The sequence below is a fragment of the Acromyrmex echinatior genome, chromosome 16, assembly GCF_024713525.1.
Source record: "Acromyrmex echinatior isolate Ae372 chromosome 16, ASM2471352v2, whole genome shotgun sequence".
NCBI classification, from domain to species: Eukaryota; Metazoa; Arthropoda; class Insecta; order Hymenoptera; family Formicidae; genus Acromyrmex; species Acromyrmex echinatior.
In genome coordinates, this window is record NC_141867.1 from 9,691,328 (window position 1) to 9,708,642 (window position 17,315).

General features: G+C 32.1%; 1 long non-coding RNA gene across 2 annotated transcripts in view; it reads right to left on the reverse strand.

Annotated features, from left to right (window-relative positions):
• Positions 1–4,830: 4,830 nt before the first annotated feature.
• Positions 4,831–17,315, reverse strand: part of LOC105143425 (uncharacterized) — a 95,902-nt gene continuing 83,417 nt past the window's right edge. The window contains exons 3-5 of one of the 2 annotated variants that reach the window (XR_015547732.1): positions 9,954–10,075; positions 8,884–9,169; positions 4,831–6,418 (exon numbers count right to left, since the gene is read on the reverse strand). This is a non-coding gene — a long non-coding RNA (uncharacterized LOC105143425). The remainder of the gene's footprint in view (positions 6,419–8,883; positions 9,170–9,953; positions 10,076–17,315) is intronic. The other variant, XR_015547733.1, reaches the window with a different exon arrangement.

A 17,315-nucleotide genomic window follows, 5' to 3' on the forward strand; every position in this document is an offset into this window, starting at 1 on the left:
CTGAGTTTTAACTGATGGAGCAGACTCCAAATAAGTTTTTGAGATGAATCGGTGAGCTTCGGCAGCTATTTTCTTTGAATCAAAGCAGTAAAGTAGTAGATGACAAAAATGTTTTTTATCACGTTCTATTTTCAATCGCATTATAAAGAGTACGGTTATATTTACGAATATACAGAATATGTATCAAATTATTTGTAGAATATCCAAGCTTTAAAATGACATACTCAATTTCAAAATATTTTTAGTAGATCTGTAGCTATAATCATCTGTAGTGAGTCCTCAAAACTAACCGAAACTAACTAATATATAGGTATGATATACATATATTATAAATAAAATTCCAATATGAACTTGTTAGTTAAAATACATCATGTAATATGGTTCAATAATAAAAATACGTATTAAAAAAGGCTATGAATCACAAAACAATATAAATGTGTAAATAAAAGAAACAAATATAATTGTCATGATCTAAATCAAAAACATACATCGTTTCGATTTTGCTCGGGTCATCTTCAATGTACATGTAAACATATTAAAATAAAACAGATCACCTAAATGACATACTTCAATTAAACGGATCAATTAATAAAATAGTACAAAGCAACAATTGCCATCTGTAAAATCGCATCCTGTCATTATCAAATTGATATTAAGTCCGTAACAATATAGTGTATATTTTAGATATCAAAATAATGAAATCCTTATTAGTATCAAAGTGCGCAAAGTATTTACAAGCATCGTAAATTCAAATTCAAATTAAAATCTATAAAAATAACGAGAACAAACGTTACATTAACATAATATTTAAAGCAATAAAAAGGCGAGAGCAATAAATACAATAATATTAAATATAAAGTGATAAAAGTCCGTCTATAGATTCATATGTATAATTTGATCTTGTAGTAAAAGTTACCTTAGAATTATAATATTACAGCATTTAATGATAAAAAAACCTTCATGTCTGTATTAACAAAAATTCTTCCACCAAGATAGTACATTTAATTCGATGTTGGCAAAAGAATACAAAATTTGGAAGCAGTATTGCGAAGAAACGTCTTTATCATGGCTGAGAAACACAGAGTGAAGGAATCGTTGAAAAATGGAGGGTTTGGAAATAGTTTGAAAAGGGAAATAAGAGGAAAAGGAGGAAATGACTAAGAGAGGGAAAAAGATTGTATAATAGGAAGATAAGAGTCATGTAATGATTAAGATTCACTTTGCTTATTTAGATCCTGGCTTTACTTTTTTATATGAACCATTTCAGATACTTTTCTTATAGGAAGGTTCATTACCATTAGGATTTTAACATTGCTCCAATCAAAATTGTGTTACAATCAATGCGATGGTTTATAATAACAGTCGGAGAGCCCGTTTTTTTATTTATGTTTTTGCAATCTAATCTTTAACCTCCTCTTCGTTTTTGACCCACATAATTGGCATCACAATCCTCACAAAATATTTTATACCATCCCTTGATATGATAAAATATCTAATTGATCTTTTCCCTCTTTTTTATATACTTATTTAACATATTCGGAATTAAATAGGCTAACTTCGAATTCATTTTAAAGGTGATAGACCTAAAGCTTTCAGAAACTGACTTTAACATACGGTATAGTGAAATATTTGTCCGCGGATATCTCTTTTTTAGGAAAATAAAAAATATGAAAGTTTTTGTATTTATTTAAATGTAAAAAAGAAGTCTGTTATGAATCGTGGCAAATATGAAATGAAGAAAATAGCCATTCTCCAAAAACGTCTGAACAGCATCTGTAAGATTCTTCTCTTAAAATTTAGATGTTTAATTAAAAATAATAAGATGCAATGTCTAACATGTGAATGTATACGCAATGTAATATTAGTTCGATAACTTTTAGTACTAATCACTCAGCAAGCAAGAAACAGAGATAAAAATTAGATAAAAATTTAGAAATATTGTCTTCATGTAAGTTTCATCAACATTTCATCCAATATTTTATAAATACAATAGTAATATTACCTAATGATATAATATTTCCGAACCTTTAAGAAATGTTTTGATAATATTACGATTATTTTGTATTATAATTGTACCGAACGTTGAAAGAATATTGTTGAGATGTTGCAATGTTAAATTGACGTGTAAATCTTTTCTCAATGTTGAATTTCATTTGATTTTTCTATATTGATTATCAATTGCTACAACGTTAAAATTAACATGTTAATATTAAAGTCGCTCACTCGGAATCAGTACACTATATATGTATATGGCCTGTAGATGGACGTGACGTAGCAATTTTCTCAAAAAAATTACGTTACAGAATAGAATCAAAGGTATAGCATTATAAGATTCTTCATTCGTGCTTTAACGAAGTGATTTTTAAAAAGTAACCCAAGATGAAAGCAAATGAATCGATTTGGACTACTAATTTGGATACTATGGACATGTAAGCTAATTATAATTGTATCATTCTTGCTAAGGAGGACTCTAAAGAGAGTCGAAACGTTCAAAATAAAGAAGATATCGATTCAACATCTGATTATTGATTGTTCATTACATAATTGCGCTGTTTATTGTTATTGACTCTCATTATTAGCTATTATATTTTCATTATTAGCTATTATATTTATCTTTTTGTATTGTTTAAAATTCGAGAGTCCTAATATAATTATTGTTATTATATACATATATACATATACCACATATACCACATTTATAGTCATCATAGGCAGAGAATTATAATTTTTTGATATGTGGAGCATCGTGGGAGAGGAGAGAGGGATAATAAATGTCGGAATTTTTTTTTATATATACATACATATATAACATTTCGTGCAAAAACAAAGCAATGTAATTCATTTTTTGATACTTGTTCATAATGTTGTCATGATAATGGCAGAAATATTTGTTAAATAAAATTTTGCTATAATTTTGTCAAATTAACACTAGTATTTTTGATGATAAACAAAATTGCTTCAATTTTGCTGAAATATTGCCATATTCAAACATTTTTACCACAATTGTTGCCATAAAGTTACTATAAAGTTAATCTACAATTTGTATGTTTCTTTGCTTGCAATATTGCATTAAATAAAGACCTTGGCAAATTGCTCGCAACACTTTTAAGCAAATTTTTAGCAAAATGCCAGCAAAATATTATCTGAGTTATAAATATACAAAGTGCCACCAATTTATGGCCTCACCCATCTTGAGCAGGTAGAGTGGACTAAACTGAGTCGAAAAGGCCTGTGCCATTTTGCAATGCTCGCAATAGTTAACGAGATATTAACATTTAAAGATAGCCGAATACGCGCGATCTACTATTGCTGAAGGTATGACCCATCGAGCGTACAGTACGCGGGGGATGGCCTAGTAGGCGCGCCGCTTGAGCTCAGTGGTTTGCGACGATGAGCGGAGCACTTGTTCCCTTCTCCACACGCCAAGCTATCGATGGCGCATATTCGGTGCTTTAGAAATAATATCTTGATTGCGAAAATTGGGAAATGATTAAGAACTGTTCGAAAAAACTCAATTTAGTTCGTCCTGAAGTGTTCACATGTACATACAGAAAAATGTTACATAAATATTACTTGTTTCAAGTATATAATAAGAGTATTTTAAAATTATATTATCAAGAAAATATTCTTTATAATGATATAATCATTACTCAAAAGAAGAAGAATAAAAATTGCGTTCTCTCTTAGCACTAGAATGATATTTTTCTGCATTTTTCTATACAGCAATTTTTTAAATATATTTTGAATCGCTTGTATGCAATACATACTAACAATTACAAAAGCTTTATAAATTAATTTAAATTTTGTATGTCAAAAAGTATTGTCTTTACTTTGTACAACATTTATAGTATAATTAATAAATTTCACAAATTTGATCAGAGAACACAAATATGGTCTCATGCTATGATGTATGTTGTCAGCCTATCCCCATAAGTGGGGGATAGACTAGCAAAAACTATAAAATATTTTTAATTTAATTTTGGCATATAAAATTAAAAATAATTTATAAAACTTTTGCAATTGCTAGTATGTGTACAAGTGATCTAAAATATATTTCAAGAATAATACAATTGTTGTTTTATGTCTCAATTTTTTACACGATCATTCAATGAAATTTATGCGAATGTCTGAACTTCCATGAGCGGTAGTGCAGGAAAATGCAGGAAAATATCATTCTAGTATTAAGAAAAAACGCAATTTTTATTCTTTTTCCTTTAAATAACGATTATATCATTACAAAGAATATTTTCTTGATAATATAATTTTAAAATATTTACTCTTATTATTTACTTGAAATAAGTAATATTTATGTAACATTTTTCTGTATGTACATGTGTACGCTTTAGAATGAACTAAACTGAATTTTTTCGAACAGTTCTTAATCATTTCCCAATTTTCACAATCTAGATACTCGTATTTCTAAAGCGCTGAATATCCGCCATCGATAGCTTGGCGCGCGGGGAATGGGATAAGCGCTCCGCTCACCGCCGCAAGCCACTAAACTCGAACGACGCGGTGCGCCTGATAGGCCATCCCCGCTCCTCGCGGCCGTACATTCGGTAATAATAGGTCGGACGCGCGTATTCGGCTATTTTTAAACGTTAATACCTCGTTAACGTTATTGTGAGCATTGTGAAATGGTACAGGACTTTTCGACTCAGTTTAGTCCTGCTCAAGACTCAAGACGGATGGGGCCATAGATTGGTACTACCCTGCATATATACGTTCGCACGCACGCACGCACGCACATATAAGGTATCTGAGCCGAATAAGGCCCACTTAATCTATTTTATTTTTTTAAATTTTATTTATAGGGATATTGAAATAAACTTTGTGAGAATAAAATCTTTATTCCAGTAACTTACAAAAAATATATACATTTTTTATGGAAAAAATTTTTAAATAAGCAAAAAAAAATTTTTTTTTAATCTGACTTTAGGCCTTATTACATGCATATGTATTTACTAAAGCTCGATCACACATAAACGAAAAATAAAATCTTTTTAAAAAGAAACTTTGTTTTTTAAAATAACAAATAATCTTTGGTAACTATCTTTGACATTTTCTTACTTTAGATAACTTTAACTCGTTAAATTTTAACTTGAAAATATTAACAGCATTGAAAATCTGTATCTTGTGGTGTCCCATACATAACTCGTGGTACCATTTATTACATTGCCTCACATCCTCCATACGATCTTTTTTACATACAACACACCGTACAATACCAAGTAGCTGTTGGAGTGGAATGAGTGATAGCTTTAGATGTTGAAAGTTGATCTGACTTTTTGTCACATTGCTTCTTGAAGAGATTTTTAGTTATCTTTTGTGATTTGTAATTTAATGCTTTTTTTCTTTGCGAGTTTCCAGTTGAAAAATCTTTGCGTATTGGAGTTGATATAAGTTTTGAAACAGTCGATTGATTTTCTTTATTCTTGTTTAATAATTCGGCTAACGGAATGTCTTCATCATCACTGATTATTAATGAATTTATCGCTATGTTTGGAGTTTGATTTTTTATTGTTGGACGCTCTATTAGAATTGATGGAGCAAAAGCAGAATCTGGAATGGCTTCAGGATCAAATCTACAGTTCTAAATCCATTTGTTACATTAGATTGTGTCATGTATTTTGACCACATTTCTTAGAACACTATATTGAAACTCGTTTTGTTGAATTTTCTATCTGGATGTTTATCTTGATATTTTAGAAATTCCTGATCTCAATAATGATCAAAAAATCTATAAACTGATTTGTCAAGTGGTTGTAATTCATGGGTGGTGTTGGATGGTAAACAATACAATACAATATCATGTTTGTCAGCGGCTTCCACAATTGTGTAATCAAGGTGAGAGACATCAAAAACAAGCAAAATATTTCCAGCAAATTTGAAAGAAGCAAAGTGATTCAAGAATTTTATAAAAAGCTCAGTAGTCATGAAATCTTTTGGTGCCATACTTATTATGCTTCCTGATGGTAAATTATCAGTGAACTCTGGCTTTTCGCGTTTACCTTTAAAGATAATCATGGTGGGATCACGATCTACAGCTGACACACAATCAACTACAGTGACATTTTCAGCATGTTCGTTTGCGGTGAAGTGGATGCGTTTGGCGGTTTTTTGAGTTAAAACAATTGATGATGCATTGTTAATCTATAACCTTTTTCGTCCATGTTGAAAATCCTTTCCGGGTTAAATTTTATATCTAGTTCTGTCAAAAGGTTATTAAGCTTTTCAAAGTGGTCTTTTACAATAAATTTGTTCAATTTTTGAGCACGAGCTTGGTTCATAAATTGCGCTTTCCTTTTCGAAATTTCAAGATTGCGTTTTAGAAATCTGCAAGCCATGATTTGCCTGCTGTGCACATAATAGTGTTAAACGTATGAGAAATTTCATGTAATGTGCAAAACTTGTATACCTGTAAACAATATATATATATGAAACGATAAAAATAAAATTTAATTAATTAATTAAATAAGAGAAATTCTACTTTCAGTCAAAGTAGATCTTAGTGATGAAGTATTTCTGTTAATTATATTAACAGAAGCAGTAAATATTAAAGCAGTAAAAATTGCTTTAACAAAATATATACAGTGATGGCAAAAAGTCCCGGAACGGTCAAATATTTCGAAAACCATCGGTATTTAAAAAAACGCTGAAACGATTTTTCAAAAAATCTATCTTTTGAGGGGGGTTAAGACCCTCCACCCCTAAGGGGCACGTGGGGCACAAGGGGGGTCGAAAATCTTAAATGGCAACATAGGTCGAGTGGGGGCTCATTTGAAAGGTCTTCTCAAGACGAATCCAAAACACTCCGCATAGAGGGCGCTGCGTTCACTTTTGGCGGGAAAATGCAATTTTGAAAATTTTTTAGTCAGAAACATTAAAAAAGTTTAGTGTTTCGATAATCACCGGAACACGTGAAACGATTTTTCAAAAAATCTATCTTGATGGTGTAGTAAAATCTTATAATGGTAATATGGGTCGGAACTACTGCCGGCATCAGCATTACCCGAGATGTACCACGTGGAGGTTGCACGATCAGATTTACATCTCTTCGGAGTGCTTGATTTAAGTGAGTCCCCTTGCCTCTCACTTTGCGTGCAATAATTAATGCGTGCAACAAATGCTCAAATTGATATCCATTAACCTCTTGACAGTGTGCTAATCGATTGTACTCTCCCTTACGTTTTGAAGCATTTCTGACGTAATTAAATTCGACACTTCAACAATTCGAATCTTTAATTCGTCAAGATTCGCTGGTTTTGTTTCGTAGACCTTGCTTTTTAGATAACCTTAGTAAAAGAAATCTAGTGGCGTTAAATCTGGAGATCTTGGTGGCCATTCAATTTGACCTCTTCTACCAATCCATTTATTAATAAATGTTTGGTTTAGAAAATTATGCGTTGTCGTGGCATAATGAGCTGGTGCACCATCCTGCTGAAACCAAACATTTTCAAATGCATCTCCTGTTATATTTTGTAGACATGGTACGATTTGAGCACTCAAAAGGCGAACGTAGTTTTCTGAATTAATGTTTCCATCAATAAAGAATGGCTCTATGATACGATCACCCAATATTCCAGCCCAAACGTTTACTTTTTGAGGATTCTGAGTATGAGAATCTCTCATCCAACGCGGATTGCTATCTGACCATTATCTACAATTTTGTCGGTTTACAGATCCGTTTAATTCAAAAGTAGCCTCGTCGGAAAAACAAACCCAATATAAAAACTGACGATTATTCTGAACACGCGTCATCATTTCATCGCAATACTCAACTCTCCTGTCATAATCATCTTCTGATAATTCCTGCACGAGTTTTATTTTATACGGGTGATAATGATGTTTTCTTAAGATATTTGTCACAGATTTTCGACTAATGTCGCATTCCTGCGCAATTTTAGACGGAGGTTTATTTGGATTTTCAATAACACTCTGAAGAACTTCTAATGCTGTATCGTCGTTGCTAGCAGTTTTTGATCTTCCAGATCGGGGTTCATCTTCAACAGAACCTGTTCTTTCAAATCGCGAAACTGTGCGATAAACAGTAGACTTAGAAATTGGATAGTGCTCCGGATAGATGTCATTAAACAAATTTGCGACTGCTTCGTAAGATCGAATTTGGTCACCAAAACCGCGCATTCTAAGGATTGTAATTCGGTCAGTAATACTTAGTGGCATTTTTAAATAAATGCAAAATTATTATAAAATAATGATTTTGCAATTTGAATTAAAAATGAAGTACAATTTGTAAGTAGTTTGTGTCAATACCTATAGTGTCGGAACAAAACCAGCTTTTACTATTCTTGGTAAACCAAGACGCTTATAGGTCCCGAAAGTCATTTTCACTTGCGAGAACCGTTTTTCATATAACAGATACGATTACAATCTGCGAAAAATGATTGTAATGTTTTCAATGCTTAGTGTTTTGGATTTTACTACACCATCAAGATAGATTTTTTGAAAAATCGTTTCACGTGTTCCGGTGATTATCGAAACACTAAACTTTTTTAATGTTTCTGACTAAAAAATTTTCAAAATTGCATTTTCCCGCCAAAAGTGAACGCAGCGCCCACTATGCGGAGTGTTTTGGATTCGTCTTGAGAAGACCTTTCAAATGAACTCCCACTCGACCTATGTTGCCATTTAAGATTTTCGACCCCCCTCGTGCCCCACGTGCCCCCTTAGGGGTGGGGGTCTTAACCCCCCTCAAAAGATAGATTTTTTGAAAAATTTTCACGTGTTTCAGCGTTTTTTTTAAATACCGATGGTTTTTGAAATATTTGACCGTTCCGGGACTTTTTGCCATCACTGTATATCTTTCATAAAAAAAATCTAAATAAGCAAAAATAATTTCTCTTATTTAATTAGATTACATACCTGATATTTTAACATCTTCAAAGTTATAGGTAAGCCAATATCTGCCTCCGCAAAATCCGCTGTGATAAATCTTTCTCTTGCTCTATGGTAAGAATACTCTTTCGTTCTAGACGCTTTGTACCAGATTTCATATGATTCCTACCAGGAATTCCATACCTTTCGCAAATGGCTCTCTGTGAGAGTTTATTCCGTTCAACTGCTTTAAGAGCAGCTTCCATGGACTCTGTGTTCCAATTTTCAGCACGTTTTTTTATTTGCGTCTTTTTAGTTTTAGCCATAATATTATCTTCAACAAAAAAAAGTGAATATTAAAGTCACTTATTCAATCAACAAAATCGCAAAATAATCAACAAATTACAAAATATTCAATAAATTGATATTAATTGTATTTACATTAAGGGTGCGTTTTCAAGCTAACTGTAGCACTGTATAAATATCAGTTTATCATGTTGTCTATCAAATATCAGACAAGGAAAAATGATGCTTACAAGCACTATAAGCGCAAAATGGAATGCAATTCAGGTAGAGTGAATCGAATTGAAATCAAAAAGTCCTCTACCATTTTGCAATTTTCACAATAGTTAACAAAATATTAATTACTAAAAATTGCCAAATATTGGTCTTGAATAATTTTTTACTTAAATACTATCAACTTTATAGAAAAGTTGCAAGAGACAAAAATTATTTATTTTCTTCTCATAAAGTTCTGAAAATTTTTTCAAAATTTTTTAATACCATATTTTCTCATGTTGATAAAAATAAGAAAATGCAATACTAAAAGTTGATAAAAAATTCTGAAAAATTTTTAGAGTTCTATGAGAAGAAAATAAATGTTTTGTTTCTTGCAGTTTTTCTAAAACTGCAAAATGGAAGATGACTTTTCGACTCAGTTCGATTCAGTCTACTTGCTCATGATGGATGACGAAATATAAAATTACCCTGTAAATTTTTTTCATTTTTATGTGTCTCTATTTTTTAATATTATTTGATTAGGAAGTTGAATAATATTATAATATGTTATAAGAAATTATAAAATATCGTATATATAATAAACTTTTTGAAATACTTACAATTTATTACAGCGGATTTTTATAAAAACGTCACAAACATTCACCTCGTCATAAAGTTTACATTATATTAAAAAAAACGAGTTGTTGCCGATTTTAGTTCTCTAGACTTCTTCTTATCGGTCCTATGACACATTTTTTAAGCATATAATTTAGACATAAAGTGCATTTATAAGCAGTAATTTAAAAAGTGGGCTATATTTTGTGCTGGGTTTTTTTCGGCTCAAGTACCTTAGAGGGTGTCCCGAAAGTTTTTGCCAATTGCTTTTGTGTAGATAGAACGGAAATTGAGTCGAAAAGTCCTCTATTATTTTGCAATTTTCGCAATAATTAACAAGATATTAATTACTAAAAATTGCCAAATTGTTTGAGATCGGTAATTCGAAAAGAAAAGCAAGAATTCTTTCAGTCGACCGACAGTAATTGTCATTGAACGCATGCATAAATTGAGCTCGTGATTTCATCTCGAGCATGATCTAAATCCTCGATAAAAATCAGCGATTTGGTGTTCTTTGTTCTTTTTAAAAACAAGTCGTTACACGCAAACAAGTTGTCGTTACCGGCAACGGACAATCGAAAGTTCTAGAACGATTCAATTCGCGCACGCGAGCGCCGCGCTCCGACGAATACGTCACGCGCTGTCATCAATCCCACGCACGGATTTTCTGTCGCGCATGACTGTTACGTTGAACGTCGTTAGAAAAGAATCCAAAGCGCCAATCAATTTTGTACACCTAATGCCACGTAATAATTACGATTGTGGCAAATTTTTATTGGATTTTTCCCAAAAAGGAAAGCTCAGGCCGAAAGCAATAAATGCTTCGCTCTCGCCGTCCTCCTTCTTACTTCTAAAAGTTCTTAGAGTTCTTAGAGTCATAGTCTTGCTACTATATCGCTTCGTAAAATCGCCGTGCTTACCGCCTAGTGAAATCGCGATAAAACGAATCTTTCGAGAAGTGCCGAGAAAATCGCCGAGATTTTCCATTACCGCGATTCCAAAATATCATTTGGAAAAGGTGACCGCATTTAATATTCTGTTAATTTAATATTTAATTAATTATATTTTTTGACTTTGTAACTGAGCATATTAAAGAAAATTCTTTTGTTAAATTACAAAGAAATGCAGTTCTCTTTACTGTCGTGCACCATATCAACCTTGTGCCGTTTTCTCACTCGAATCTTTCCGCGCGGTGCGCTCTCGCACACAAATATTGGTCTTGAATAATTTTTTACTCAAATACTATCAATTGTACAGAAAAACTGCAAGAGACAAAAATCATTTATTTTCTTCTCGTAGAACTCTAAGAATTTTTTCGGAATTTTTTATCAACTTTTTAGTACTGCACTTTCTTATTTTTACTAATTGAGAAAATACAGTATTAAAAAATTCCAAAAAAATTCTCAGAATTTTATGAAAAGAAAATAAATCATTTTTGTCTCTTGCAGTTTTTCTATAAAGTTGATGGTATTTGAATAAAAAATTATTCAAAATCAATATTTATAAGTATTTGCCAAATATTTGGAATTTCCACATGCCAGACCTGTGGAATTGACATATGCTCCATATAGGAGCATTGTTTATGAGGATTCACTGTCCATGGTAGTCATTCGAACTGCGCGTCGAATTGATTTTCCGGATTTATAAACGTAATTAAGTATTGTAATAATATCACAAATTAAATTTAATTGACAAGCAATTTTTGATAATTCGATGCTCAATCAGATATCGTATTAGAAAGATGTTAATGTGCTGAAAAACTTATTATAGATATTTTAATAAATAAATTTAGGGTATAGCAGGGTAATTTGAACAATTTCAAATGTTTTTAACAATTTCGAAAAGTAATAATTTTATCATTATTTGTTGAATATGTAGCAGGAAACTCACATATTTAAATAATATTTACCCAAAGTATAAAAAATTAATCTTTAAATTTTGTGGCACAATGCCATATCCGATTTTCTCCTACAATTTTAATAAAGCTTAATTTTGAGGGGCAATTTGAATATCTTAAAGAATAACTTGAATAATATTGAAAATGAACATTAAAATTAGAACAAAAATCAAATTTTGTAATAAAATACTTGAATTGATTCATAATTTGTCCCTGTTTATACTTTTTACGTAGATTTCATAAAAACTTAAAAAAGAGTAGGATATATTCTTATATAAACTGCAGTAACAATCGAAATACTCTACTTACTTCGTTTAATATAAAACTTTCCACGATATATAGATTTCCCGATATACAGATATCTTTTCAAACCTACATGAATATGTAAACTACAGTATATCTTTTTTGCTACTAAGCCAAAATATAAAACATGGCATCTCAATTTTTTTTAAAATTTTTCCAAACGTTTACTATTGTCCCAATTTTCTCGTTATTCAAATTACCCCACTGTACTCTATTGCGAAAAATATTACCTCGGTCGGGAGTCGAACCCAGATCTCATGTATTCTATACAAGCGTCCCAAAAATCTCTATCAAGGCCTTAGTAATATTCTTTGCAATAATCAATATATGTATGGAAACGTTTTTCTTTTAGGAGGACATAATATGTATAAACAATAAGAATATTATTTTAGATTGTACATGCGAGAACACAAACAATATTACAAATTAAATGCCTATATAACTATCCCGCGAAACTCATCGAAATAATGTCGAATCGACATCGAAAACGTGTTTCAAAAATTAGTCGAAATATTCATCAATTTCGATGAATTTGTGGTACTCGATTCGATAAATTTTTGGCGCTTAGAATGATTTAATTTCGATGAATTTTTGATGCTTTATGATAATACAATATTTTAACGAAAAATAACTTTTTGATTATTATTATTTGTCTAGTTTAATTAGCTGTCTTCGTTGTTTCACGTGTATTCCATGTATTTTATTAATTATTTTTTAAAAACGCATTGTTGGAGATTTGAACCTGTGATCCTAAAACGGTAGCTTAATATATTATACTAATGTTCGACTGCAAACCAACGCAATGTTCGTTGCATGCGATACGCAATATCCAATAGCCAATCCGAGCGTATAGAATTAGAACATCAATAAAGCTTTACTCAATGGATATCGCGTGTCGCGTACAACAAACATAGCGTTAGTCTGTAGCCGGCATAACGTAGATCTAAGCGTACGTTTGCGATCAAGTCATTGCCAACGCTTACCTACAGTAACTATTCTTAATTTCGTGCATCTGCTGACAAATTAATATTATTTGAAGATGACTCCACAAAGTGAGTTGAAACGTATGAATATTTGTATACAGTGATTTTATAATTATAATTTCTCAAACTTATAATTGTAATTTATTCCAGATATAATTGCGCGCCGATAACTTTTGATTTCAATACAATCATTGTGAACTGCTAATAATCCTCCCTAAATTAGTGTTACGTCCTAACCCTTGAAAATTTGGTCAAAGAGACAATGAGGGAGAATGGAGAGGGTATGGAAGGACGGTTAGATTCAATCTCACAGGTATACGCGCGGAGGCGAACACCTGTGAGTCGTACGCACTTTTTCAGTCCCGGAATATGGGTCAACGTTCGAAAGGACGCTATGACACCTGTTGCTCTGGAAAGTGCGAACGTCGGTCCTACTTTTTGGGTCAAGGAACTTAATCCTTTTGATCCGGGACTGGACCTGGTGCGACCTCAGGTAGTAGAGGGAAATGAATGCGAGAGGTGATTTTAATAAAAGACAGGAGAATACCTTAAGTTACATTTATTAATAAAAAGAAAAATAATAATAAAAAAGGGTTTTATACATTAAAAACTTCTCTTTACATAAAAAATGTACATTGCAGCTTATGGATGTATGCGCGCGCGCGCGCGCGCGCGCGTGTGTGTGTGTGTGTGTGTGTGTGTGTGTGTGTGTGGTGGAGAAGAAAGGGTTAATGGGTATGGGAAGCGAAGAAAGTATTGCAGGAGCACATCGGGATGAGGTGCTTGTAGAGAAAAGTGTGAGGTTTCCGGGGATGTATACTGTGACTAATCTGTCCCCTTCGTTGGACGGGGACAAATAGAACCGGAACATCCGATCCCAGTCGATCGGCTTGGGATTCGATTGAAACGGGAGAGGCAGGAGCTGATCCAAAGGAGGAAGGAGTGAGAATCCTTCTTCGTGAGAAGGAGGAGGAGAAGGGAATCATTCCTCGAGAGGAGGAGGGGAATAACCGAGGATTTCCTGAATAGCAGGATCTATAACAGGAGGGGAGGTAAGATCTAATGGTTGTGTTGGAGATCTCGACGGTGAATAGGAGATCTCGACGAATTTCGTCTGTTAGTTGTAGGCGCGATTGTGGGTGGCCCTGGGGAACGGTTCCGCCTACTCCTCCGGACATAGGGGGTTCGTTCGCGTTTCCTAATGGTACGCATTACGAACCGAAGGGTTAAAATTGACATGTGTCCGGAAACGCGTGAAAATGTATTTAAGTACAATGAGTGTGTTTCTATGCGGGGAAACGCGAGGGTGAACTGGAAATAAATGCGACTTACTATTAAGTGGGTCCAAGATATCGGGTAGGTTCTAGGCGAGTGGCCAAGGAGATCCATCATCCGCGGAGAGCGTCCGAAGGGCAGTCGCAGTAGCGTATGGCTGGTAATTCCAATTGCGATTTGCTCACAAGTTCGCACTCGGATGGAATCGCGAACTGGGATGATTAGCGAAATATTCAATAATTTCCGCACTGCCCGTGACAATGGATTAACTCGTAACTGACTCGAACTTCACTGACGTGGATCAAGTGGTTTGAAATTTCGTACTGACGCTCTGCGCTTCCGCGGGACCTCTATTTATACTCCGAAAAAAGGTGCCCTTTGTCTAGGATGCAAAAGTTAGTTGCAATGTCACGCTAGATTTATGATTTTTATTTAGCGTTCTATCGTTATTAATCTAGAGTACATCGTTAGAGTAGTTTCGAGAAGAAAAGAAGTGATTTACGTTTTTCCTTAAAGAGCCAAGATTGCTCCAGACGGATGACGAATTCTGTTATTCTCGCGGAAAATACGGCTAGGTAAATAAATGGTTACTGTGCAGAACTAAATTTGCGTGCAGGGCTACCATTGTCAGTCGCGAGTCTGATCTTAGATAACGCTACCGTGGGAAGTTATCCCATGCGTTTTATGATTTTTTAAGCGCGACGTGGCGCCTGTTTTTCTAAGATGAAATTGTTGGTCAGTCTCGGATGACAAAGCCTAGATTTTTACTATTGCGTGACTTTGGTGCATTTATAATGTCTTTTGCAATTTTATCTCTTTTCGGGCCTGCATTAAGGTTGTTATTCCTTCCGGATTGATTGACATATATTGTCAAGGTCATGATCCCAAGTGACTTAAACAAATTTTAGTCGTCGCTCGTTGTTCCTTAAAAAATTATTAACAAAAAATGTTCATCAATAAAACCTAACTTTTGAACGACTACGATAAAATAAATTCCCTGTTAACAAAATATGTTTTAACAAAATATTTTTTTATATAATTTCTTATATAATTTCTGTGTCTTTAGAGCAGAGAATTTGTCCGAATTTCTACGCTCATGTATATATATATATATATATATATATATATATATATATATATATATATATATATATATTGTATATATATGGAATTTTACGATTACAATCTATACAATATGGAGATATAAAAATAATATTTTTGCTAAACATGTTTTTGTTTATATAATTCATTTATATTTATATTTTCAGATATTGAGTATTTTTTAGCCATTATGTTAAAGAAAGTGTCTAATCATTCATGTATATCAAACACTTTTTTGAACATGAATTTTATAAGATAATAGACAAAATGGGATTGTTTACAACTATATCAAAATATAACTTTGCGAATATCTTTTCACAGACGTTCAATATTTTGAATATGATCGCTTGTGTCTGGATCAACAAAATGTTGTGAATGATTTATTGTTTTATGTTAAATTTAAACTCGAAATGATTTAAACTTCTATCCATATAAAAAGAATGGAAAGGTTATTATGTAATTATTTCTTATTTGTTTTTTTATAACATTTTATTATTTAATAATTATTAATTGTAATTATATTTTATTGTATTAGTGACTATGTTACGAATGTGTAAGTTAATTGAAAATACTTTTCAACTTTCGTCATCATTACGTCGCACAATCCTACTCTTATGTGTGTGACTTATGGTCACCCTACAGTACATACCCTAAGTATGGAGCACCAAGTATGGAGAATCATTTCTTTAAAAATGGTTTTTTATTCTTTTTTTAAACTAATAAATATTTACTAAACATACTTATTAAAATTTTAAATATGCTTTAATTATTTAAAAAAATGACACAAAAATTTTTATTTTTAGATGCACTTTTAAGAGTTTGAATTTTTGTAACTCATAGTGCCTTAATCTCCCCTATATATACATTCTTATATTTGTTTGTATAAATTAATATATAAAAATTATACAAATAATGAAAGTGATAATAATGAAGTGTTAACATTATTATTTGAGTATATTCGGATATTAATTCAATATAATTTTTCATTCATAAATTTCATTTTATATAATTATTAAAAGTGTCATGTGTATGTAAAAAGTGAATCTCGAATTAACTTCGATTTGATATCGAAGTAATGAAATCGATGACTTATCAGAAAAGTTTAATTACAACAAAAAATTTTCGTAATCTATCATAAATTATATAATAATAAGAGCGAATCTCTATAATTGACTGTTTCCATCGGATCTCCTTTTGATAATATTGAGTTATAAATAAATGACGAGTTATAAATAAATGACGAATAAATCGCTTTCTCTTTCTCTCTCTCTCTCATTATCATTCTCTAGCTTAATTAACAAGTACTAATTTTCTTTCCGTAAAATCTCTTTCAATATTAATAATATTAAACAATAGACAAGAATAGACCAATGATAATACAAACGCAGGTCGTAACGCACAAAAAGATATAATTTTAAAGAAATTACAATTATAAACATTTAAGAATTTTAAGCACGAGTTTTCGAGTCTTAGCCGACTCAACCACTGAGGCTTCGGAAATATTTTTCGCAATAATTGATATGTATAAAGAGAACGCGTTGTATGGCCGCGTGTGTATAAACATTTAAGAATTTTAAGCACGATTGTATGTATGAATACATCAAATACAATAACGAAAGTCAAGGTCGATCAAAGATGGATATTTCAAATAATATATCATATTCTTTTATCAATTTATTCCAGATATGATTGCGCGTCGATAATTTTTGGTTTCAACACAATCATTCTGAAACACTAATAATCTCCCTTAAATTAGATTAGAAAGAAAGTAAGAAACTTATTGCGAAAAATATTGTTTCAGCCAGGAT